The 26210-nt window shown below is 43.1% G+C and overlaps 1 protein-coding gene across 2 annotated transcripts in view; it reads left to right on the top strand.

Moving 5' to 3' along the window:
- Positions 1–26210, top strand: part of LOC124621901 (ubiquitin carboxyl-terminal hydrolase 46) — a 90210-nt gene that overhangs the window by 20630 nt on the left and 43370 nt on the right. The gene's annotated exons all lie outside the window — the stretch shown is intronic.

Raw genomic sequence — 26210 nt, 5'->3', positions numbered from 1 at the left:
TTCATTGCTCATTGGAACACACACCATTTGTTTGACAATGTGCGAATGAAAATAGTTATTGAATGTTTTGTGAATGAAACTGTTAATGTAGACAAGAAAAATTTACATATACAACATACTGTATAACTAACTCTGCCACTGTATTTGCGATTGTCTGACTCTGATTTTGACGTGAAAATAACTCTTAATGCAGCATTAACTTACAATGTGAGTATAACTAACTTCGTAAACCACATATAAAAGTGACACAAAAGCCACAAATCCTCATAGCATGTGGCCGTAACATTGTGTGCGACACGTTGTATCTCATCTTGGCCAAATGTCAAAATACAACACTTATTTACTCGGTACTGAAAAGATGAATTGCTCTCTTTTTCACTGCTAGAAACAATTTTGATATGTTAGCTATGTTCTTACGTAGCTGTCGACCTGAAAGCTGTCAAATGAAAACTGGCCGGCGACTTCATTCTTCACTGCAAACTTTCCAAAATATACGTGGTGGTTTACAAATTTGCAGAGTATTACAGTGACTTTGGGCAATAATGAAAATAAAACCATTCTAAAACCATTTCGCTATCAAGCTGTAATGTTGGACTGTAAGGTGCAGTAAAATCCTTTTTGGTTTTCTCAAAATTGAATGAGAGAGATTGCATAGGGGGAAACACACACTAATCACTAAACAGTAGTTTCTAATTTTTTATTTGGAAAGTAAGTTTTATTGAGAAACTAACTACATGGCACATTGAATGACTTCAAATTAATGAAAACAACAGCACACCATCTGAATGTCTCAGCCTTACCTCACCTCACATCACTTTGGTGTACCACTCGTGGCTTCAAACAGATTTGGCATTGACCACAAAGTGATGTGTCTCCAGCACACATCACCTTCGTGTGAATTGCTACATTTGTTAACATGGAGATGGCTTGAAAGCCCCCCCCCCCCCCCCCCCCTGGATGTATGTGCCACATTTTTTCTTTGAGAGTTGGGCCTTAGACTCTTAGAACTTCACTGTAGGCTAGTTTCTTTACACATTACCAATATCCGTATGCTATCCGTATTGTATCCTCCATAACTTCAGAATGAATGTTTGAAATGAATGGATTTCTACTCACCACATAGAGGAAGCATTGACTGGCAGACAGGCACAGAGAAAGAAGACTGCCAGTTACTGTCATTTCAGTCACAATCTAGTCCAAATCCGAAAGTACGGTTGCAAAAGAAGTAAAACACTTAGCACTGAAAGAATGCTTATTATGAACACCAAGTTACAACCAGAACAGAACAGACCTCCTGGATGCAGAATGCATCCTTTTATACAAACATAGGGTGTCCAGCATTCTAGAAAACAGAGACAACTTGAGGAATTTTTTTTGTTCTGGAGGACTTGGGGGAATTTTTGTATTTTGTCAAAAAACTTGGAAAAGGCATGATAAGTACATGAGAGTTACATGCACATAGTAGATTGTTTTGGATATGATCTAAGACATTATTTTCCAAAGGGACCTCCTCCTTCAGTCTGACAAGAAACTTGGGATTAATCTGGAATGTCACACCATTCATTTCGTCTGGCGAGTCCAGAGTGGTCGTGAGGACAGTCGCATTGATACAAACACTTCATCCTGGCTTTCGAGAGGGTACCCTTCTGGAAAAGTCGAAGTTATGGTTTACCATTGTGACATGTCTCACTATTTCCAGTGTCTCTTGTAAGACAAATCTTGTTTGCGGCTGCCTTGCCCATGTAGTGAGTCCTTGCACCACACTGTCAAAGTTCATGAATCATCCCAGCCCGCGTTCACTTCATTTGCCGGATTGTCCGATCTATAAAAAGAAAAGGAAGGTCAGGAATTCAAAACTCTCGACTGTCTGTCCTACTCTGAGGCCTGAGAGAACTTCGGTCATCTCCACTCGCTGTCTCTAATATCTATCTTTGCTTCTATTGCTTCCTTTCCTCCTCCTCCTCCTCCTCCTCCTCCTCCTCCTCCTCCTCCTCCTCCTCCACCCTGTCTATCTTCCCTTCCTTCCTCCTGACAGTTCCAGTCCCCCCCCCCCCCTCTCAGAATCACTTATTCTCCTCAGCCAGAGAAGAAATCATCTTCTCCGGCACCCTCCATGGGACTCCCTCTAGGAACCCCACTCCCCAGCATCTTCAGGTCAGATACGGAACCCACACTCTATGAGCCTCAAAGCCACTCATTCTCTTTCAGATCGTAACACTGCTGTGACTTGCTGTCTTCCCAACCATACTTCCTCTCACTCTTGATAGGAGGAAAGGAACAAGAAGATGGGAGAATCCTCTACCCCCTCCCTCCCTCATCTACCTCCAACATCCTTTAGGGGTTTGCCGCCTCCTTCTAAATCAGGGTTCTATCTTACATTCATGGACTCCACTTTGTTCTTACTGGTGATGGGCATTGACTCATCAACTCTCCTCCAATGGAACTGTAGCAGTTCTTCAATAGTCCTGCCCCAATCAGTGGTTGCTGTACAACCCCACAGAGGTTTATGGGTGTTAAAAGTGCCCAAGGAGAAGGAAGGGGGGAGGATCTGAAAGAGAATGAGTGGCCTTGAAGCCCACAGGGCATGGATCCCGCATTCAACCTGAAGTAACAGGCTTCTTACCCCGGAGACACTGAGGAGTGGGGTTCCTAGAGGGAACCTCATCCATGGAGGGTGCCAGAGGAGAGGGTTTCTTCTCCAGCCAAGCTGTCGTCACCTTCCAGAATTGAAGTTTCTTCTTTCTCTCTGGTCTGTAGGTTGTGTCCTATTGCAAGAATATCATTTTATGAATACTCATTTGCCAACTGTCCATGATTTCCAAGGCTTGTGCTGGAACTGGGTCGACCCTTGGTGAGCCTCTGGTGGTATTTGTACAGTGATGTACTTGGACATTGTTAGTTCCTGCATTCCTCTTCATACTGTGCTGGAAGTGATGGCTATTTAGATACATTTCGAATCTGCAGGAATGGTATGCAGTCTTACCTCCACCCCCCAGACCACTTCCTACATTCATGATCTTCTTACCCTCCTTTAACAACTCCTTCCCCCCACCCTTCTCCTTCAGAATCTTATGCTCCTAACTTTCTGTGGGGTAGTACTTTGACCACTGATTGTTGAAGACTTGGTGGCAGGGCTTGATCTCTGCCTCCTCAACACTGGAATGCCCACACTCTTTTGTGTGGCACAGGGCACTTTCTCGACCATTGATCTTTCTATGTGTAGCCCTGTATCATTCCTCTCTGTTCAATGGGGAGTTCATGATGATTTGTGTGACAGCAATCATTTTCTAGTAGTCTTATTTTTTCTTCAGCATCACTCGCGTCAATGCCCTCCCAGGTGGACCTTCACTAATGCAGATTTGGGTGCCTTTCCCTCAGATGCCAACCCCACTATTCCGCCACACAATGACATTGAAGAATCCATATGGAGTCTGACTGACACCATCCTTTTGACTGCTACTCCAACAGTTCCTTCTTCCTCAGGTTCTCCCTGACAGAAGAGTGCCCCTTGCTGGACAACTGAAATTGCTGTGGCTGTTGAAGACTGCTGTCATGCCCTCCAACACTACAAATAGTACCCATCTCTTGACCCCCTCCTGGCCTTTTAAACAGCTTTATGTCCAGCCTGTTATCTTCTTATAGGCCAAAAACGGATTTGTTGGGAACGATATGTTGCTGCCGTTGTGCTGTACAGTCAGTCGTCACAGGTATGGGCAAAGATCATGTCCATGTTTGGCCACCGTCCTCTTACAGATGTCCTGCGAATTGCCCTGAATCCCCACTAGCCAGGACTCTGTCGCTGAGCATTTTGCTCAGAATTTTGCCCAGGCCTCAACATCATCCCACTAGGCGGCTGCATTCTGTCTTGTCAAACACTGTCTGGAACAACTCTCTTTATCTTTCATTCCCCGCTGCCTGGAATCTTATAATGCCCTGTTTAACAAGAGCACTTGCTCTTTGCCCCAACATGGCTCCTAAAAGAGACCAGGTGCGTGACCAAGTGCACAACCAAATGTTTCAACACTTGTTGGTGGCTAGCCAATGCCATATACTTGCCCTGGAGCAAGAGTGAATACCCTTCCTAGTGGTGAGAAAGTGTCGGTATTCCAGTTTTGAAACCAGATAAACAACCTCTTCAGATGGACAGCTGTCATCCGATCAGTTTAACCAATGTCCTCTGCAAGTTACTGGAATGTATGACGAGTCGCAGGCTGTATTAGATTCTTGGATCCTGGGACATTTTAGCTTCGACCCAGGGTTGGCTTCCGCTGAGGCCACTCTGCTGCAGATAATTTAGTCCACCTGGAGAACATTATCTGAATGGCTGTTACCCGGTGTTGATAGCTTGTTGCACATTTCTTTGATCTGCCTAAAGCTTATGATATCACGTGGCACCACAACATCCTAGCCGCAATGTCCTAGTCAATGTACATGAATGGGTACCTCATGGCCCAGTCGCAATTTTTATCTGGAACTTTCATTCATGTTGCACTTTTCAGGTACAGATTGGTCCGTCCTGTAGCACCCCCCATCTGTAGGAGAATGGGGGTTCTGCAGGTCTCTTGTTTTGAGTATCTCTCCCTGTGTAGCAACTATGAATGGTCTGGTGATGACTGCAGGACCTCCTAATGATTTTTGCATTTATTTTTCTTCGTCCGTGATGACTGTTACTGAATGCACACTGCAAGGAGCAATATACCAAGCACAAGCTTGGGCTGTCACTCATTTCATTTTTCAGCTGTCAAGACCTGCATTATGCATTTGTCGCCACCGTACAATCCATCCCACTCAGGATCTGTACAGTAAGAGCCAGTCTTTCAATATGGTGGAGTCCCATTGTTTTTTGGGACTGATCTGTGATACCTGGTTGACAACGCTTCCCCACCTTCATCAACCAAAGTGGACATGTTGGTCGTACCTCAATGTTCTTAGACACATTAACAATATCAATTGGGGCATGGACTGCTCTGCTCCGATACAGCTGTGCACAGCATTGGTTCGGTGTTGTCTAGATTATGGGAGTCTCCCTTATGACTCAGCATCACCTTCTACATTATAGATGCTGGACCTGATACACCAGTGTGGGATACGACTGGTAACAGGTACCTAACAGACTAGCCCGTGATCAGCCGCCGAGTGGAGGCAGGGTTTCAACCCTTTCGAGTGCTGTGGCAGCAACAGTTGATTGCATATGCATTATGCGTCTGCTGCTGCCTGGAGCATTCCCAACAATTGTCTCCTCTTTTTTTCAGATATGGAGACCCATCTGCCATGACAAAGGCCCAGCTCAGGGGTCACAATCACCACCCCCATCAGGTCCCTTTTTTTTTCTGAACTCCAGATTTCCTCTCTCCCACCTTTTATCTAAGCTTGCTCACACCCACTTCCATGGGGCATCCCCTGTCCACAGCTCTGCCTTGATCTGTCTCAAAGTCAGAAAGTCTTGGCTCATCTTATGACCTTCTGCTGCCAGTTCTTCTCTATTCTCGGCACATTTTAGGGTTCAGTAGTTGTCTGTTCTGATGGCTTGATGGTTGCCAGTCATGCCAGATTTGCTTATGTTCATGTGAGATGTAATGAGCTCCACTTTGCTGGATGGCTGCTGTGTTCTCACTGTGGACTTGGTAACCATCTCATGTTCTTGAGCATATCCGTCCCTGCACCAGTGAGTCCTTCCTCATCTGTAGCAAATCTGAGCAGTTTGCAAGCTGATTATCCAGGATTCCCTTTTTTCCCCTCAAACAATGTGGACACTCAGTTATCTTTGTCTGGACTTAAGGTTGCATTGAGATCCTGAGAACATCTCACTGACAGCCTAGCCAAATTGGCTACTGGCAAGGTGCCTCTTAAGACTGGTATTCTGGAATCGAACCTTTGATCAGTATTATGCTATCAAGTTCTAAGTATTTGGAATACAAAAGAGCATACTCTGACTTTTGTGAATAAACTGTTGGCGATAAAGGAGATCCTAAATTTGTGGAGGACCTTCATGTGGGCCTCTCACAAGGACTCCATTGTCCTTTGCCAGCTCTACATTGGTCTTACTTGCTGGCTCATAGTCATCTCGTCTATCATGGGGATCCACCCCACTGTCATTGTGGTGTCTATTTGAAGTTGGTTCATAGATTCCTGGATTGTTCTAACCTAGCCACCCTGTGGCACACTCTTAATCTTCCTGACTCGCTACTCCTGGTTGTAGCCAACATTGCCTCAGCGGCTGACCTGGTTTTATCATTCATTCGTGAAGGAGTTGTTTTTTAAATTTTTTTTTTTTAATTTTAGTACCCTCTCTCTGAGAGAGGGCACCTCAGCTTTGTCGGCCCATTGAGGGGTGGTAGGACTCCCTGTTGCCTCCTCTACCCCAATGGGCAGTGATTGTGTGGGCTTGGTGGTCCACCACAGCCCTCCCCCTACCCACTGTTTTGGCCTTCTTCTCCATTCTCAGTGTTCTGTTTGACTCGGTGTTCTTCCTCTATTTTGCTGTGCTTCTCTCAATCTGTCCACACTGCCAGTATTTTCTGGGTCTTGTTGGGTGTGGTGTGTGAAGTAAGTGGTGGTGGTGGTATGTACATAACTCTTTCTGCCTTTGGGGGCCTCTGGCTGCTCCCTGGACAGGGCACATCATCTGCCTTCCTTCCTTTCCCCCCTTTTCCTCTTCCTTATTCCTTTCTGTAGACGTTGTTGACCTTTGGTAGACCTTGGGGTTTTCTTTCCTTGGGTTTCACTCACTCAGTCCTTCCTTGGTTTGTAGTTTTGTTGACTTGCCTGTTCTCCTAGGAGGGCCCGATGAGCTTGTGGTTTGGACCCTGTCATCAGTAAGCTAACCAACAACATAAACACAACACAATTATTTCAATTACAGCTTGAAAAAGGCCTCCACTGACTTGTAAACAGAGATTACACTGGTATGTCATGTTTTGTCTTAACACAGTCAAAGAATGTAGGTGTTTCCTTAATTCCTATTGTTGTGCTACTACTATCCAGCAACCAGATCCACTTCTGATTCTACAAGAGTTTTACAGACAAGATTGCACGAGTTTTGTAAACAAGATTGCACATCTCTCATCACACAAAAAGTCCAGAGGGGTCAAATAGGGAATTGAGTAGACCACCAGTACAAATCCACTTTTTTGGAAACTGTAAGTTTAAGAATCGATGCACAGGACAGTTGATACGTGCCGGCACCTCATTGTGTTCCCCCTGCGGGTCCTGGGTAAGAATAGGCCTGAGGTATTCCTGCCTGTCGTAAGAGGCGAGTAAAAGGAGTCCCTCGCCCTCAAGGGGGTAGTTCGCGCCTGTGTCCGGAGACGGACGGTTCAACGACTTACACTTGCGGTCATTTTGGTTTTTTGCTTATTCTGGTTTCTTCCTTCCTTTGGTTGTTTCCTTTCTTTGTCCTTCTCCCTCCCTCACTGTCTTCCTTACTTTTTACCTTGCCTTCTTCTCCTTGCCTTCTTGTCCACCCTTTGGTCTCCACCTCGGCATTTGAGACAGTCTGTCCTTTCTCTCCCTTTTTTTTCCTTATTCTTCTTTCCTCCCTGTGTGTGCCTGAAGGCCGACCTACACATTCACACGCGTAGCCGGTGATGGGGTAACGCGTAATTCCCCGCCCTGGGTAGACAACTAAGGCACGCACGTACCCCCTGGTAAAGGCCAGGCCCAGGGAGGGGTGATTGCCTTCCGACCATGCCGATTGGCCCCTCTGTCCATTTCTCGGGAGGTGTGACCTGAGGTGGGAGGGCCCTCTGAGAAGGTCCCCACAGGGAAGGAGCATGCCATCGGAGACACTGGCAATCATTCCCTGTCCGTGTGGAGGCTCACCGTACTTTGAATTCGTCGCGTCGCGTAGTGTGGTATCTACTAGATCACTCGACGGATTGACTGACGAGGAGATTCAGTCTTTGCTTGCTGAGCAGGGTGTGACGGCTGTCCATAGGGTCATGAAAAAGGTCGACAATGACCTTGTACCGACCCGGACACTTTTCTTGACCTTTGATAGTGTCCAGCTGCCGTCGTGCATCAAAGCGGACTATGAGGCTATTTCTTTTCGCCCCTATGTCCCGACACCTATGTGCTGTTACCAGTGTCAGCGTTTTAACCACACCAACCAGTCTTGTTCTAATGCGGCTAAATGTGTCACCCATGAGGGTGACTGTCCACCTCCGTCTCCTCATTGCGTGAACTGTCAGGGTGACCATGCAGCGTCCTCCTGTGACTGTCCCATCTACGAGGATGAAGGCTGTATACAGGAAATTTGGGTCAAAGAGAAAGTTTCCACCTCAGCTGCTCACAAGCTATTTGCTATTAGGAAGCCCACGCTGCTCCCAGCGGGGAAATACAGTACTGTCCTCGCCTCTCCTCGGCCTACCAGGGAGGTGTCAACGCAGACATGAGATCTGACCTTTAGCGCTACGGTCGTCAGTTCGGCCAGTGCTAAGATCGCCCGATCAACGTCTGCTCTTCCTCCCGTCGCCCCTAAGACACAAGCACCTTCATCAGCTTCTGCCAAGACTAAGACCCAGAAGCCAGATGCACGGGCCTTCAAGAAGGAACCATCCCGTGAAGACTTCCTATGTACCCCGAACTCCCAGTCATCGACCATCATAGGAAGCATAGTTCTCCTTCTCTGCCACAGCGCGTTTCTTCTCCTGCGCCACCCAGTGGTTGCCGCCCAAGCCCATCATCCGTTTCGCCTGGCCGCACCGTTGGTAGCCGAACATCTGGCCGTTCACCGGCGGAGGAAGCTCCCCCTCCCGGCTATCTTAACATGGTGGCCGACGAACCTATTGGAAAAAATGGACGATGACTCTCCGCCTATTGATAGCGGCAGCAGTGCTCGCTCGAAGCCATGCCCTCAGCAGCCTTCGAGGTGACCCCTTCTTGCTTCTCATTTTTCTTTTTCTTCTCACGATGGCACTTCTTCATTGGAATGTTTGCGGCATTCGCTCCAACCGAGAGGACTTAAAGTTGCTGCTACGCTTGCACTGTCCGCTTGTAGTAGCTCTCCAGGAAACGAAGCTACGCCCATGCGATCGAATAGACTTGACACACTATTCCTCTGTGCGTTTTGACCTACCCCCTGTGCCAGATATTCCGGCTCATGGAGGGGTTATGTTGTTGGTCCGGGATGATATCTACTACGATCCCATCACATTGCACACCGATCTGCAGGCAGTTGCCGTCCGAATTACTCTCCCCACTTTTACATTTTCCATTTGTACCATTTACACTCCATCGTCATCAGCCGTTACTAAGGCAGACATGATGCAAATTATTGCTCAGCTACCTGCACCATTTTTGTTGACTGGAGACTTGAATGCCCACCATCCTCTTTGGGGCTCTCCAGCATCCTGCGCGAGAGGCTCCCTGTCAGCAGACTTTTTCAACCACCTCAATCTTGTCTGCCTCAATACTGGCGCTCCTACTTTTCTTTCGGACACAACTCACACCTATTCCCATTTAGACCTCTCTATATGTACTACCCAACTTGCACGCCGGTTTGGGTGGTACGCTCTTTCTGATACGTATTCGAGCGATCACCTCCCTTGTGTTATCCATCTCCTGCATCATACCCCATCTCCATGCTCAACTAGTTGGAACATCTCCAAAGCAGACTGGGGGCTCTTCTCTTCCAGGGCGACACTTCAGGATCAAAACTTCGCAAGCTGCGATAGTCAGGTCGCACAGCTCACGGAAGTCATCTTTACTCCTGGAGTATCGCCAGTGGCTTCCGTTTTTCTGCCGAGAAGACGGTCTGTATCAAATTCTGGCACTACAAAGAGTTTCTCCTATTGTCCTTACATCTTGGTCCCGTTGCTCTCCCATTCGTGGAGACAACAAAATTTTTAGGTCTTACATTTGACAGGAAACTTAGCTGGTCTCCACACATCATATGTGGCTGCCTGTTGTACCTGTTCTCCAAATGTCCTCCTTGTTCTCAGCGGTACGTCGTGGGGAGTGGATCGAACCATCCTACTTCGCCTATATCGGTCGATCGTCCGCTCAAAGCTGGATTATGGGAGCTTTGTATACTCCTCTGCACGGCTGTCCATCTTACGCCGCCTCAACTGTATACTACATTTGGATTTACGTCTTGCGATCGGAGCGTTCTATACTAGCCCGTTGAGAGTCTTCATGCTGAAGCCGGTGAATTGCCACTAACCTACCGGCGCGATATACTGCTTTGTCGGTATGCCTGTCGGATATTATCAATGCTCGACCACCCGTCTTATCATTCCTTTTTTGACGACTCTCTCGACCGTCAATATGGGTTGTATGTATCTGCCCTGCTACTCCCTGGAGTTCCCTGAGCGCCATCCAGAGCCTCAGTGATCCGTATCCGGTTCACCCTTTGGTGCACCGGATCCAACGCTCTCTTCAGCAGCTGGCAGATGACGGTTCTCCAGTTACCTTTATGTGGGTTCCTGGCCATGTCAGTATCCCTGGAAATGAAGCTGCAGATGCCGCGGCCAAGGCTGCAGGCCACCAGCATCGGACAGCTTCTTGTTGTGTGCCTTCATCTGATTTTAGCAGGGTCATTTGTCAGCGCATTGTAGCGCTGTGGCATGCCGATTGGTCTACACTTACTGGAAACAAGCTTCGGGCCTTGAAACCTCTCCCCACGGCTTGGACGACCTCTTCACGCCCTTCTTGGTGGGAGGAGGTCATTTTGGCCTGGTTACGGATTGGACCTTGCCGGTTCAGCTGCTGATGGCTGTGCTGGAGCCGTTCTGCCCATGTGGGCAAGTGCTGACGGTGCGCCACATTTTAACGTCCTGTCCGAATTTTAATACACTACGCATTGATCTTGGCGTGCCATGTAATCTGGATGAAATTTTAGCGGATGACCCAGGAGCAGCTGGTCGCGTTCTTCGTTTTATCCACTTGACAAACCTGTGTAAGGACATTTGATTATGCTGTTTTCTTTTAATCCCTTCCCTGGTACTGTGCCTTTTATAGTGTTGTCCTTTTTAGTTGCTGTTTTAGCATTGTGCCTCGTTTCATAATTTAGTCTGGGCACTAACGACCACTGTAGTTGTGCGCCCTAAAACCACAAAAAAAAAAAAAAAAAAAAAAAAAACTCATTGTGTTGGCGCCACATCCACTGACTTGTAGAGAGTGACACATAATGTAGCAACTCTGGTGACGAAATTGTAGTAATGCCTGTCATTTAAAGGTCTAGGTAGGAGATGTTGTTGTTGTGGTCTTCAGTCCTGAGACTGGTTTGATGCAGCTCTCCATGCTACTCTATCCTGTGCAAGCTTCTTCATCTCCCAGTACCTACTGCAACCTACATCCTTCTGAATCTGCTTAGTGTATTCATCTCTTGGTCTCCCTCTTCGATTTTTACCCTCCACGCTGCCCTCCAATGCTAAATTTGTGATCCCTTGATGCCTCAAAACATGTCCTACCAACCGATCCCTTCTTCTAGTCAAGTTTTGCCACAAACTTCTCCTCTCCCCAATCCTACTCAATACCTCCTCATTAGTTACGTGATCTACCCACCTTAGCTTCAGCATTCTTCTGTAGCACCACATTTCGAAATCTTCTGTTCTCTTCTTGTCCAAACTAGTTATCGTCCATGTTTCACTTCCATACATAGGTAGGAGATATGCCTAATTAAACAGTCACCAACAACACCTGCCCACTCATTCATGTAGAACCATAACTGATGAGTGTGAGTAAATGTGGCATGGGGATCAAACTCACTCAAAACATGTGAATTGTGGATGTTCCACACCCCCTCGTGCCTGAAAGTTGGTTCCTCTGAAAGGGCTCAGCAGGCTTCCTTCCCATCCTTTCCTAATCTGATGGGGTCGATGACCTTGCAATTTTGTCCCCTCCCCCAAACCAATCAACCAACCAACCAAATGTTCCACGTACCACTGCAAAAACTGTTACCTGAGTGGATAATCAGCTGGTTCCAGGTTGTGCACATGCAATAAGTGAAATGGGTTAATAATTGCTCATGAAGGACATTTCTTACATTCGTCCACATGTTATGCACAATTGTCAAGTACTGAGAGTGATTACGTCCCCTAACACATTAAGAAATACTCACAGATAATTATGACACTAGAGAAAAATGTTTGTTGTAGAGTCCCATGGAATCACACAGAATTTTTTGGTTTAAATATTTTTCACGTTGTATACGGAAAAATTGCTATTATAGGTATTGGCATCACCTATCAACCTGATTGCTGTTGTGTAGGAATAAGATTGATTATAGATCTTTAGTGATAGGCATAAAATAGTGTCAAAAGAACACATACAAGAAGTCGTTGGGTTACTGGTGGGCAATGGTTGATTGAGTTAACATTGAGCAAATACCTGCAATGGGAACAGTGCTACCTAGGTGCCTGGAGGACAAGTGAGGACTGCGGGAGTTGGGTGCTGGGGCATTTCTATCCTCACTGGCTAATATGTCCGATGCTGCTCTGGGTCTTAGTTGACTTAAACTGCTTTCAATTGCACACGAGCTAGGAATATTCTATTGCCTTCCTTTGAACCCAGTCAAGGATGGATGATGTGAGAGGTGGGGTGGAAGTTGCTCACAATAAAGAAAGAAGCCCATGACACGAGATTTTTTTCTTTTTTTTTTTTTCTTTTCTTTTTAGTGGTTTTCTGTTTTTGTGACTTCTTGGCCACGCTTCATTACATTGTTTAGGTGTGATCTTTTCTACCCATTTAGTATAGATAGAAACACAGTTTACAGCAACTTGCACAATGTGGCAATGTGGAGACTGCCCGAACGGGTCCACTGGTGAATGACAGTGGAGATCACGAGGTGAAGGAATAGCTAACACAAGTCCAAGGCCTAGCCAAGTCATCAGTAGGCATATACCACAGCCCAAAGGAAAATTGAAATTTCAGAACATGATCAGGCAAGGTCAAAATACTCTGCTATTCAGTGGTGCGATACTCAGGCTTCAGAGACTAGCAAGAAACTGCCTGCAATCGCTGGGCTGCTGTACATCGGTAGGCAATCATCAGAGGGCGGTGCCACATCGTGTGCTTGTCACAGCAGCTGCGTGTTGCGGCTGTTGTCTGGAGCCTGAGTATCTCTGATGCATTCTGTCTATCAATACTCAGGCTACATGGGGAATCTGAATCACCCTCAGATACTAAGTCCCTTCCCGACCTTTAACTGGCTCTTTGGGCCAAAAATGGTATGTCTTCACTGAGGAAGCAAAGTGAGGGATGTAGGAATGCCCACTAAAGATACCCGCAGAGGGTCCCTATTGTGATTGCTTGACGTGGGAGGCACTGCCACCCGAGAAAGTCCTGGCTGTTTGAAGGAGTCTGAGGCACAGCTTGGGCCAGCCTGCAGCGGAGTGGTCACAGGAAGTGATGGTGATGGGGCCAATGGGTCAATCTCCATGGGCACCACAGAGTGTGCAACCTTCACTGGTGGTTAGGAAATGGGGACAGTGATGGTGGTGGTGGTGGTGGTGGTGGTGACGGTAACTGGAAGTGTCATATGTGGGGAAGGGAGTTGACCTCAATCGAATGCCAATGCTTGTCATTGTCTACTATCTACCAACATCGAACATGAGGATATTGCAGTAATAAGAGGCAGATCAGTAGGCTGGCCAGTCCCCGAGGTGGTTGAGGAAGGCACGCCCAGATGATGGTGGGGGCAGGGGAAATGATGACTAGGTAGTATGTCATGGTGTGGACGGAGCTGATTTTGATGCCAGACCAGTTGCTTCTGGCCAGCCTCAGCCTCTAACATCTGCCTCTCTGTATTGCCAAAGACGACACTTTGGGTCCACCTCGGGTTCCGGCCTAAAGTACAAACCCAGCTGGGGGCACCCGCATAGTAATATGACTGTGCATATGGCCAATGCCCCTGTGGAGGAGTGGGGTGTAGCAGGTTGACAGGGTGCGAGGTTTGCGCTCCTGTAAAATTTCAGCTGGGCTATTACCCTTCACAGGGATGGACTGGTAGAAGCCGGGGAAGCTGGTGAGCACTTCCTTGGAGTCACCTGTCATCAGTAGTTTGCGCATCGGCACCTTGGATGTCCTGACTGCCCGCTTGGCTTCTGAATTGGACGTGGGGTGGAAAGGATAGTTGGTCAGGTACTCGATGCCATAGCACCGACAAAAATCCTGGAACGCAGATGCCATGAGCTGAAGGCTTCTATACCATCAGCGTATCTGTGGAACAGTATTGCACCAACACCGACAAATTTTGCCTTTTTTTTTTTTTTTTTTTTTTTTTTTTTTTTTTTTTTTTTTTTTTTTTTTTTTTTACGTAGTTGATTGAATGGATGGGAAATGTGGGCCACATTTGGAATAAATTTGGCACAGTAATTTAATTTGCTGAGGAAGGACTGAAGTTCTTTGAGGTTCTAAGGAGCAAATAAGTCAACAATGGCAGCCACATGCTCCTGCATTGGGTGAGTCCATCTCGGCTTGATATATGACCAAAATGCCTGACACTTTGTGCAAAGAAACTACATTTGTCATGACAACAGCACAGTGGCTTGGAGCCACTACAGCATCATCTGGAAGCTGCGCAGGTGCTGCTCACACATGGTCCCAGTAACTAACAAATTGTCTAAATAATGAACGCAACTGAGGATACCATGGAGAAGTTGGTCAAGATATTTCGGAAATATCACGGGGGAGCTTGCAACTCCAAAAGACAACTTTTTGTAATACATGCTGAACAGCATATTAAGCATTAAAAATTGTTTCGTCTGGTTATTTACAGGCAGTTGAAAGTAGGCGTCAGCGAGATCTATCTTTGGAAAAATATTGGCTCCCCACCAGTTTAGCAACAATTCCTTCTGTCAAGGAAGTGGATACAGATTTACATTTGCTTGAGCATTAACAGTAGACTTAAAATCACCATAAATTTGAAAATCACCGCAAATGTGAACTGATCCATTGAGTTTCTGAACTATGACCATGGGGGTAGCCCGACTAGATGATAATGGTGAGAGAACACCCACATTTTGTAATCTATCTAGTTCTTGTTTAACTTGTTCACACATGGTTAAAAAAAGGCACTAGACAAGCTGTGCCAAACTTATGCCCTACCGGTTGCTTTATTGATGCTAATCACTGCAAGCAGCTATGGCTCCAATGCCCCTGTGGTCCCACCTGTTACCACTGACACAAAGTATGCAACTGGACTGAGGATTTCTTGGTAGGGAGGACACAGCATGTTATCTCGGATGGAGAGTTATCAACAGAAGTAGCTTTGGGTGCACCCCGGAGAAGTGTGTTGAGACTCTTGTTGTTCATGTTGTAGATTAATGATCTTGCAGATAACATCAGCAGTAACTGTAGACTTTTTGCAGTTACCTATAATGAGGTACAGTCCGTACGAAGTGGCATAAATATTCATACAGACCTTGATAAGATTTTCAAGTGGTGCAATGATTTGAAAACTCACTTTAAATGTTCAAAAATGTAAAATTGTGCACAGCACTAAACAAAAAACATAAAATCGTGTGAATATCGCATTAGTGAGTCACAGTTAGAATTGGCAAACCCCTACAAATAGATGGGTGTAACACTTAGCAGGGACAGGAAGTGGAACAATCATTTAGCAGGTAGCAGACTTCGGTTTATTGGAAGAATGCTAGGGAAACCCAATCGGCCTTTGAAGGCAATTGTTTACAAACCACTCGTGGGAGCTATCCTAGAATATTGCTCATGTGTGTGGGATGCATACCAAAAATGACTAGCAGAGGTATTGAATGCATGTAGAGAAGAGTAGTGTAAATGGTCAGATTTATTTTTGCCGTGGGAGAGTGTAACTGAGACGTTGAAAGAAATTAACTAGAGACCCCATGTGATTGTACTTTTAATAGTAAGCATAGGTGTCATACTGAGTCAAATGCTTTCTGGCAATTGAGAAGTACTGCATCTACTTGACTGTCTTGATCCATGTTTTCAAAATCCATGCTGGTTGGTTATGTTTCCGCTCAGAATATTTTCTAAGATTCTACAACAAATGGATGTCAAGAATTTTGGACAGTAGTTTTGTGGACCAGTTCCACTACTCTTCTTGCGGACAGGTGTGACCTGTGGTGGTTGTTGTTGTTGTTGTTGTTGTTGTTTTCCAACTACTGGGCGCAGTTTTATGTATGAGGGATCTACGATAGGTTATAGTTAACATAGAAGCTAACTTTGCCACAAATTGGGTATAGAATCTGATAGGGATTTCATCGGACTCTGAAGCTTTGTTAATTTTTAACGATTGCAGGTGTTTCTCAAAGCCACTGACACTAATATCTATTTCATTCATCTTTTCCTGACACGAGAACTGAGTTGGGACAATACTCCTGGGTTTTCCTTTTTAAAGGAACATTTGAAAACAGGGTGAATCATTTCTGCTTTTGCTTTGTTACTGTCAATTTGAGTTCCTGTCTTGTCCAAGAGTCACTGGACTCTAACTTCAATGCCATGAACAACCTTTGTTATGACCAGAATTTCTTTGGGTACTGTGAAAGAACATTTGACAATATTATGCTATTGTAATCATAGAAGGCTTCACATATTGCTCTCTTGACTACTACATGCATTTCATTCAGCATCTCTCTATCTATAGTCCTCTGCTTTGTTTTACACCTATTATGCTGTAGTCTCTGTTTCTTTAGATGTCTCTTTACAGTGACTGTATACCACGGAGGATCGCTTCCATTATGAACTGTCCTACTGGGTACATGTCTATCAAGTACATAGTCAACTATTCTTACAAGCTTTTTAAACCATAATTTGTTTCTTCTGAGCTGTAGATTAAAACTATAGGAATTTCAGAAGGCAGGAGTTGGGATCTGGACAAGTAGAAGGAACCAGAGGATACTGAGTTTCAGAGGGAGGGTTAGACAGTGACTGACCAAAATGGGGCTGAGGAATTCAATAGATGAGTAATGTGTTGCTTTGAGAGGTGAAATAGTGATGCTCACAATGAAAAGGAAAAAAGACAATTCTCAGTAGAAATCCTTGGCTGACACAAGAGATATTAAATTTGGCAAAGGAGAAAGTATAAAAATGCAACAAAAGAAGCAGGCTAAAGGAAATAAGACATCAAAAAAAAATGAGATTAACAGTAAATGCAAAATGGCAAAGCAGGGTAATTTAGAGGAGAAATGCAAAGCTAGAGGAGAAACGCAAAGCTTTAGAAGCATGTGTGACTTTTGTATGAATGAATGTTGCATGTAGGATAGATATAGGAAGATTATGCTTACCCATTATGCATATTTTAGAACTGTGACTGTATATTGAATGTAAATAAGTTATACACAACTGCAATCAGTCACTTTTTTTGAATAATAATGCTTTATTACATGAACCGGTTTTCGAACCTTTTCAGGTTCATCTTCAGATGGTTTCGGGAGGATCCGGGAAGTTACATCATTACTGGTAGTAGCATAATGTTGGGTGCTGGTTCTATGGCAGAAAGATGGGTCACACTTTAATGTATCGCCATGACTATAGCTTATCTGTTGACATGGATGTAAATTTAGTTTTTACTTACTGCGACAGTATAGGCGGCTTTTTTTTGGATCTGCCTGCCTCCATTTTGATGTCCAGAACACTTTCATACAAACTATATTAGTTTACACTTTGACAGTGACACTTCACCAGCATTCAGCATGCGCTTTAAAACTGTTGCTTGTAACAAAGATCTTAACAGAAAGGTATGGCATAAGCCTATTTTGTACAGAGATGTAATTTGTTGTTCTTTACATGTGTTAAAGTTGATATATGGGCAGGTATTTTAATCAGAATGGCAATAACATGAGAGCACAAGATTAAATAAATAAATTACTACAAGAACAAATTTCAGGTGATAAGAACAAATTTCAGGTGATCTGATATCTTATTTCTACTTGTATATTACAGGCAGTTTTTTTTTTTTTTTTTTTTTAAAGCAATTATCATGTTTGGCATTAACATGAATCCCAAGGAATCAATAATACAGAGTTATTGTATCTGCAGTGAGGTGCAGCTGTCTGTATGACTAGGACCTGTATATTTAAATTAATAACAAATCTTCAGATGAACTGTTGGCTTATTTCTGTTGTTACGTTAACATGATCTGGGGTATTATCAAGAGCAGGTTCTGTTTATTTTAGCTAAAGGTATATGTATAAGAGTTATAGTGATTGTAATGGATTAAAGCTGTTTGTATGGCTGTACATTTAATATTTAAAAAATCATGAACAAAAATTCTTTAACTGTTGACTTATTTTTATTCTAACATTAGAGTGATCTGGGATATTGGTAAAGGCAGCTTCTGCTTGTTCCAGCTAGAATTAATATGTATGAAGTACTGATTTATGTTAGCAATGGAGGGCTTTAACATTTAGAGATATGGTACAGGTCTTATTCTGTGGTAGTATATTACATTGACACCAGTGTGGTTATGATGTAAGGAGAGGGAGGGGGTGGGTCATCGGGAGGGTGGGGGGGGGGGGGTTGGTGAGCGAGTGTAGGGTTCGTTGGGTGGTCACTTGTTTTGAACTAGTAGATCTTCAAAGTTCTGAAGGAAAAATTTGTTTCTCAGTTCAGTTTGATCATTGAGTAGGTAGTCAGAAAGCCAACAACCACCAATGTTACCATACACAAATTCTCTTGCCATCCAGACCAACATAAAAAAGCATTCTTCAGAACAATGGTTAATCGCATGCTTAAAATCCCAATGGACACAAGTGAAAGACAAAAAGAAACAGAAATTATTAAATCAATTGCCTCCACCAATGGGTACAACCCTGCAGTAATAGATAAACTAATCCATACAGCAAAACTAAATCAACCAACTGCTGAACAACCACCCACAAACAAGAAAACCACATTTGTTAGCCTGCCTTTCCTAGGGAAGATGTCTCACCAAATTACCAACCTCTTCAAGACATACAACGTAAAAATAAGTTTCTCCACCAACAACAAAATACAAAATAAAATCATACACAGCACCTAAACCATTATACAACAATATCAAAAGTCAGGTGTGTACAAGCTCACTTGCAACTCTTGTACAAGCTTCTACATTGGACAAACTGGTAGAAGCTTCACAACAAGATTTAAAGAACACATAGATGCACTCCATCTTAACAACCTGAACAAGTCCAGCTTTGGCTCACATCTTGCCCAACACAATCATTCTGCAAACAACATAGAACAGAATTTCCAAATACTACATTTTGCCAACAACGGCACAATACTTGACCTTCTTGAAGAAATTGAAATATTTATCTACACAAATACAGCACCTGACTACCTACTCAATGATCAAACTGAACTGAGGAACAAATTTTTCCTTCAGAACTTTGATGATCTACTAGTTCAAAACAAGTGACCACCCAATGAACCCTACACTGGCTCACCAACCCCTCCCTTCCGATGACCCACCCCCTCCCTCTCCTTACATCATAATCACACTGGTGTCAATGTAATATACTACCACGGGATAAGACCTGTACCATATCTCTAAATGTTAAAGCCCTCCATTGCTAACATAAATCAGTACTTAATACATATTAATTCTAGCTGGAACAAGCAGAAGCTGCCTTTACCAATATCCCAGATCACTCTAATGTTAGAATAAAAATAAGTCGACAGTTAAAGAATTTTTGTTCCAGCTTTAATCCATTACAATCACTATAACTCTTATACATATACCTTTAGCTAAAATAAACAGAACCTGCTCTTGATAATACCCCAGATCATGTTAACGTAACAACAGAAGTAAGCCAACAGTTCATCTGAAGATTTGTTATTAATTTAAATATACAGGTCCTAGTCATACAGACAGCTGCACCTCACTGCAGATACAATAACTCTGTATTGTTGATTCCTTGGGATTCATGTTAATGCCAAACATGATAATTGCTTAAAAAAAAAAAAAAAAACTGCCTGTAATATACAAGTAGAAATAAGATATCAGATCACCTGAAATTTGTTCTTATCACCTGAAATTTGTTCTTGTAGTAATTTATTTATTTTATCTTGTGCTCTCATGTTATTGCCATTCTGATTAAAATACCTGCCCATATATCAACTTTAACGCATGTAAAGAACAACAAATTACATCTCTGTACAAAATAGGCTTATGCCATACCTTTCTGTTAAGATCTTTGTTACAAGCAACAGTTTGAAAGCGCATGCTGGATGCTGGTAAAGTGTCACTGTCAAAGTGTAAACTAATATAGTTTGTGTGAAAGTGTTCTGGACATCAAAATGGAGGCAGGCAGATCCAAAAAAAAGCCGCCTATACTGTCGCAGTAAGTAAAAACTAAATTTACATCCGTGTCAACAGATAAGCTATAGTCATAGCGATACATTAAAGTGTGACCCATCTTTCTGCCATAGAACCAGCACCCAACATTATGCTGCTACCAGTAATGATGTAACTTCCCGGATCCTCCTGAAACCATCTGAAGATGAACCTGAAAAGGTTCGAAACCGGTTCATGTAATAAAGCATTATTATTCAAAAAAAGTGACTGGTTACAGTTGTGTATAACTTATTTACATAGATATAGGAAGAGATTGAAGGAAGCTTCAGTGAGATAAAAGAATTTATTTTAAATAGTTTAGAGAGAGGAAAATTTAATTGTGATGGGAGACTGCAATTTGATAGTAAGAAAAGGAAGAGAAGGGAAAATGGGAGGAGGAAATGGACTGGGAGAAAGGAATGAAAGAGGAATGTGCCAAGTAGAATTTTGCATAGAGTATAGTTCAGTAATTCCTAACACTTTGTTTGAAAATGGTGTCGGGACATTAGAACAAGGAAGAAACCTTGGAGACACTTTTCAAATTGATCACGTAATGGCAAGACAGGCATTTTGAAGCAAGATTTTAAACATTAGGACATATTCAGGGGCTGATGTGGGGTCTGAGCATAATTTATTGATTATGAACTGTAGATTAAGGCTGAAGAAATTACAAGAAGTTTGGAAATTAAGGAGGTCGGATCTGGATAACTCGAAAGAGCAAGAGGTTGTTGTTAGTTTCAGAGGGAGCATTAGGCAATGATTGATTGAAATGGGGGAAAGGAATACAGTAGAAGATGAATTGGCAGTTTTGTCAGGTGAAATAGTGAAGGCAGCAGGTGGCCAAATAGGTAAAATGACAACACATAAGAAATGGGATTTAATTAATGAAAAGAGAGAATATAAAATTACTGAAAATGAAGCAGGTGAAAGAAAAAAATGTCAAAAAAATAGATTGGTAGAAACTGCAAAATGGCTAGAGGACAAATGCAAGGCTGTAGAAGCATGTATAACTATGGAAAAGATAGATATTTCCCATGGGAAGATTAAGACAGTCCCCTGTAGAAAAGAGAAGCAACTGTAAGTGTAAGAAGAGTTCAGACAAAAGACCAGTGCTAAGGAGAGAGAGAAATGTTAAGAACTGCATTATGCAATAAACAGCTGTAACAATACATTTTATTATAGACAATCAATTTCGGTCTAGGATCAGATCATCATCGGGTCCTAAAACCATCTCAACTATGCATTTGCATATTTGGCATGCATGTATTGGATGTACCTTGTTCCATCATTAATAGCAGCTTTATATACGTATCATGTATGTCCATTTAATCTTGTAGATGTGACTGCGCACTAAAAGACCTAACTGTAACAAGGCTCCTGGAGTGGACGACATTCCATCAGACTGTCGAGATTCTCGGGAGAGCCAACCATGACAAAACTCTTCCATCTGCTTGCAAGATATATGAGACAAGCGAAATACCCTCATACTTCAAGAAAAATGTAATAATTCCAATCCCAAAGGAGGCAAGTGCTGACAGGTGGAAATATTACCGAACTATCAGTCATGATTGCAAAATATTGACACAAATTATTCACAGAAAGAAGGAAATATTTGTAGAAGCCAATCTAGTATCAGTTATGGTTTCAGAGAAATGTGGGAATACATGAGGCAATACTGACCATACGACTTAGCTTAGAAGATAAGTTTAAGAAAGGCCGACCTACATTTATAACATTTGTAGATTTGCGGAAAGCTTTTGAAGTGTTACAGAAAATGAAAGATTGTAGTTATGAGAATCAAAAGGACATGCAGTGGAAGCTTTAATATGTCCATCTTTTGACTGGAGGTCTTGGGGACCACAGCCATTCACTGTTGTAAGAAAATGTAATGCCCACAGCCACCCTTATGATGATATTTATTGTGTGGCTACCAGTTTTGGTGCTTCAGTATGCCATTTTCAAGTTGTAGTTGATGCTGAAGAGGTTATTACAATCTATATATACACTGTGTTAGTGGCCAACATAACTGGTTGATGCAGACTATAGTTGGCAGTTGATAGTTGAAGTGCTGACACCAGTCACAGATAGTCTGTGTAAACCAGTTACATTGGCCACTGATGCAGTGTATATATGGATCGTGATAACCCTTTCAGCATCAACTATGGCCTCAAGATGGGAAAGTTAAATGTTGAAACTGGTAGCTACACAATAAATAAGATCATAAGGACGGCTGTAGGCATCCCATTTGCTTCAAATGGAAGCAGTAGTTGAGAATGGAGTGAGACAAGGTTCTGACGTCTCCCCGATGTTATTCCTTCTGTACATTGAGCAACCTGTGAATGAAGGCAAAGAGAAATATTGAGACAGAATTAGTTTAGTGAATAGAAATAAGAACTTGAAGGTTTACCAGTGACATTGTATTTCTGGCAGAATAGCAAAGGACTTGGAAGTGCTGTTGAACAGAATGTACAGTGTCTTGAATGGAGAATATAAGGTGAGCACTTTTTTATTTAAAAAGGAAAGGGGGGGGGGGCAAAAAATGGGTAATGAACTGTAGATGAATTAAATCTGATGATATTGATGGAACTAGGTTAGGAAATATTGATTAAAAATTGCTAAATAATTCATGACGAAAAAGTAGAAAGGATATAAAATACAGCCTGCTAACAAAATCATTTATCAAAAAGAGGCATGTGCTAACATCGACTACAAGTTGAAGTGTTAGGAAGTGTTCTGTGAAGATATTTGTCTGGAGTGTGGCCTTATATGGAAATGAGCTGTAGAAAAATGTTGCAATTCAAATAGGTATATTTGATTACTAATGTAGAGGGTACTGAATTGAATTGCATTAGTGAGAAAAGAAGTTTATGGCACAATTTCAATAAAAGGAAGGATTAGTTGATAGGACACATCCTAAGACATTAAGAAACTGTCATTCTCATAGTGGAGGGAAGTGTGGGAGGTAAAGACTGAAAGGTCTTGAGTGCAGCAAGCAGGTTCAGATGGATGTGAGTAACAGTAGTTATGCAGAATTGAAGAGGCCTGTACTTGAGAGACTAGTCTAGGGAGCTGCATCAAACTAGTATTTGGACTGAAAGCTGAAACACCACCACATTCTTCTTGAAGTCTAAGGTGTTTCACCTATCTGATACACATTGCATGCTTTGCTTTCAGGGTTGCTTCACCTGAGGCTCTTCATAACTGTAAGAGAACCGTCCACTACTTCTAAATACGTACTTACTCCACGGGCCACCATATGGTGGGTGGCGGACTGTATCTTGTACCACTACCAGATATTCCTTTCTACATCTACATCTACATCTACATTTATACTCCGCAACCCGCTCATGGTGTGTAGCGGAGGGCACTTTACGTGCCACTGTCATTACCTCCCTTTCCTGTTCCAGTCGTGTATGGTTCGCGGGAAGAACGACTGCCGGAAAGCCTCCGTGCGTGCTCGAATCTCTCTAATTTTACATTCATTATCTCCTCGGGAGGTATAAGTAGGGGAAAGCAATATATTCGATACCTCATCCAGAAACGCACCCCTCGAAACCTGGACAGCAAGCTACACCGCGATGCAGAGCGCCTCTCTTGCAGAGTCTGCCACTTGAGTGTGCTAAACATCTCCGTAACGCTATCACAGTTACCAAATAACCCTGTGACAAAACGCATCACTCTTCTTTGGATCTTCTCTATCACCTCTGTCAACCCGACCTGGTACGGATCCCACACTGATGAGCAATACTCAAGTATAGGTCGAACGAGTGTTTTGTAAGCCACCTCCTTTGTTGATGGACTACATTTTCTAAGGACTCTCCCAATGAATCTCAATCTGGCACCCCCCTTACCAACAATTAATTTTATATGATCATTTCACTTCAAATCGTTCCGTACGCATACACTCAGATATTTTACAGAAGTAACTGCTACCAGTGTTTGTTCCGCTATCATATAATCGTACAATAAAGGATCCTTCTTTCTATGTATTCGCAATACATTACATTTGTCTATGTTAAGGGTCAGTTGCCACTCCCTGCACCAAGTGCCTATGCGCTGCAGATCTTCCTGCATTTCGCTGCAATTTTCTAATGCTGCAACTTCTCTGTATACTACAGCATCATCCACGAAAAACCGCATGGAACTTCCGACACTATCTACTAGGTCAATTATACATATTGTGAAAAGCAATGGTCCCATAACACTCCCATGTGGCATGCCAGAGGTTACTTTAACGTCTGTAGACGTCTCTCCATTGAGAACAAATTGCTGTGTTCTGTTTGCTAAAAACTCTTCAATCCAGTTACACAGCTGGTCTGATATTCCGTAAGCTCTTACTTTGTTTATCAGGCAACAGTGCAGAACTGTATCGAACACCTCCCGGAAGTCAAGGAAAACGACATCTACCTGGGAACCTGTATCTAATATTTTCTGGGTCGCACACGATCACTGTTTCTGGAATCCATGTTGATTCCTACAGAGTAGATTCTGGGTTTCCGGAAATGACATGATATGCGAGCAAAAAACATGTTCTGAAATTCTACAACAGATTGATTTCAGAGATATAGGCCTATAGTTTTGCACATCTGCTTGATGACCCTTCTCAAAAACTGGAACTACCTGTGCTCTTTTCCAATAATTTGGAACCTTCTGGTCCTCTGGAAACTTGCGGTACACGGCTGTTAGTATGGGGGCAAGTTCTTTCGCGTACACTGTGTAGAATCGAATTGGTATCCCATCAGGTCCAGTGGACTTTCCTCTTTTGAGTGATTTCAGTTGCTTTTCTATTCCTTGGACACTTATTCCGATGTCAGCCATTTTTTCGTTTGTGCGAGGATTTAGAGAAGGAACTGCAGTGCGGTCTTCCTCTGTGAAACAGCTTTGGAAAAAGGTATTTATTATTTCAGCTTTATGCATGTCATTCTCTGTTTCAGTGCCATTATCATCCCAGAGTGTCTGGATATGCTATTTCGATCCACTTACTGATTTAATGTAAGACCAGAACTTCCTAGGATTTTCTGTCAAGTCAGTACATAGAGTTTTACTTTTGAATTGACTGAACACTTCACGCATAGCCCTCCTTACGCTAACTTTGACATTGTTTGGCTTCTGTTTGTCTGAGAGGTTTTGGCTGCGTTTAAATTTGCAGTGAAGCTCTCTTTGCTTTCACAGTAGTTTCCTAACTTTGCTGTTGAACCTGTGGGTTTTTCCTGTCCCTCAAGTTTTACTCGGCATGTACCTGTCTAAAACGCATTTTACGATTGCCTTGAACTTTTCCATAAACACTCAACATTGTCAGTGTCGGAACAGAAATTTTCGTTTTGATCTGTTAGGTAGTCTGAAATCTGCCTCCTATTATTCTTGCTAAACAGATAAACCTTCCTCCTTTTTTTATATTCCTATTTACTTCCATATTCAGGGATGCTGCAGCAGCCTTATGATCTCTGATTCCCTGTTCTGCGCTTACAGAGTCGAAAAGTTTGGGTCTGTTTGTTATCAGTAGGTCCAAGATGTTATCTCGAGACGGTTCTCTGTTTAATTGCTCGAGGTAATTTTCAGATAGTGCACTCGGTATAATGTCACTCGATGCTCTGTCCCTACCACCCGTCCTAAACATCTGAGTGTCCCAGTCTATATCTGGTAAATTGAAATCTCCACCTAAGACTATAACATGCTGAGGAAATTTATATGAAATGTATTCCAGATTTTCTCTCAGTTGTTGTGCCACTAATGCCGCTGAGTCGGGGGGACAGTAAAAGGAGCCAATTATTAGCCTAGCTCAGTTGTTGAGTATAACCTCAACTCATAATAATTCACAAGAACTATCCACTACTATTTCACTACAGGATAAACTACTACTAACAGCGACAAACATGTCACCACCGGTTGCATGCAACCTATCCTTTCTAAACACCATCTGTGCCTTTGTAAAAATTTCGGCAGACTTTATCTCTGGCTTCAGCCAGCTTTC

The sequence above is a fragment of the Schistocerca americana genome, chromosome 7, assembly GCF_021461395.2.
Source record: "Schistocerca americana isolate TAMUIC-IGC-003095 chromosome 7, iqSchAmer2.1, whole genome shotgun sequence".
Taxonomy (NCBI): Eukaryota; Metazoa; Arthropoda; class Insecta; order Orthoptera; family Acrididae; genus Schistocerca; species Schistocerca americana.
The sequence above is the reverse complement of the archived record's forward strand: the minus strand, read 5'-3'. Positions and strand labels throughout refer to the sequence as shown.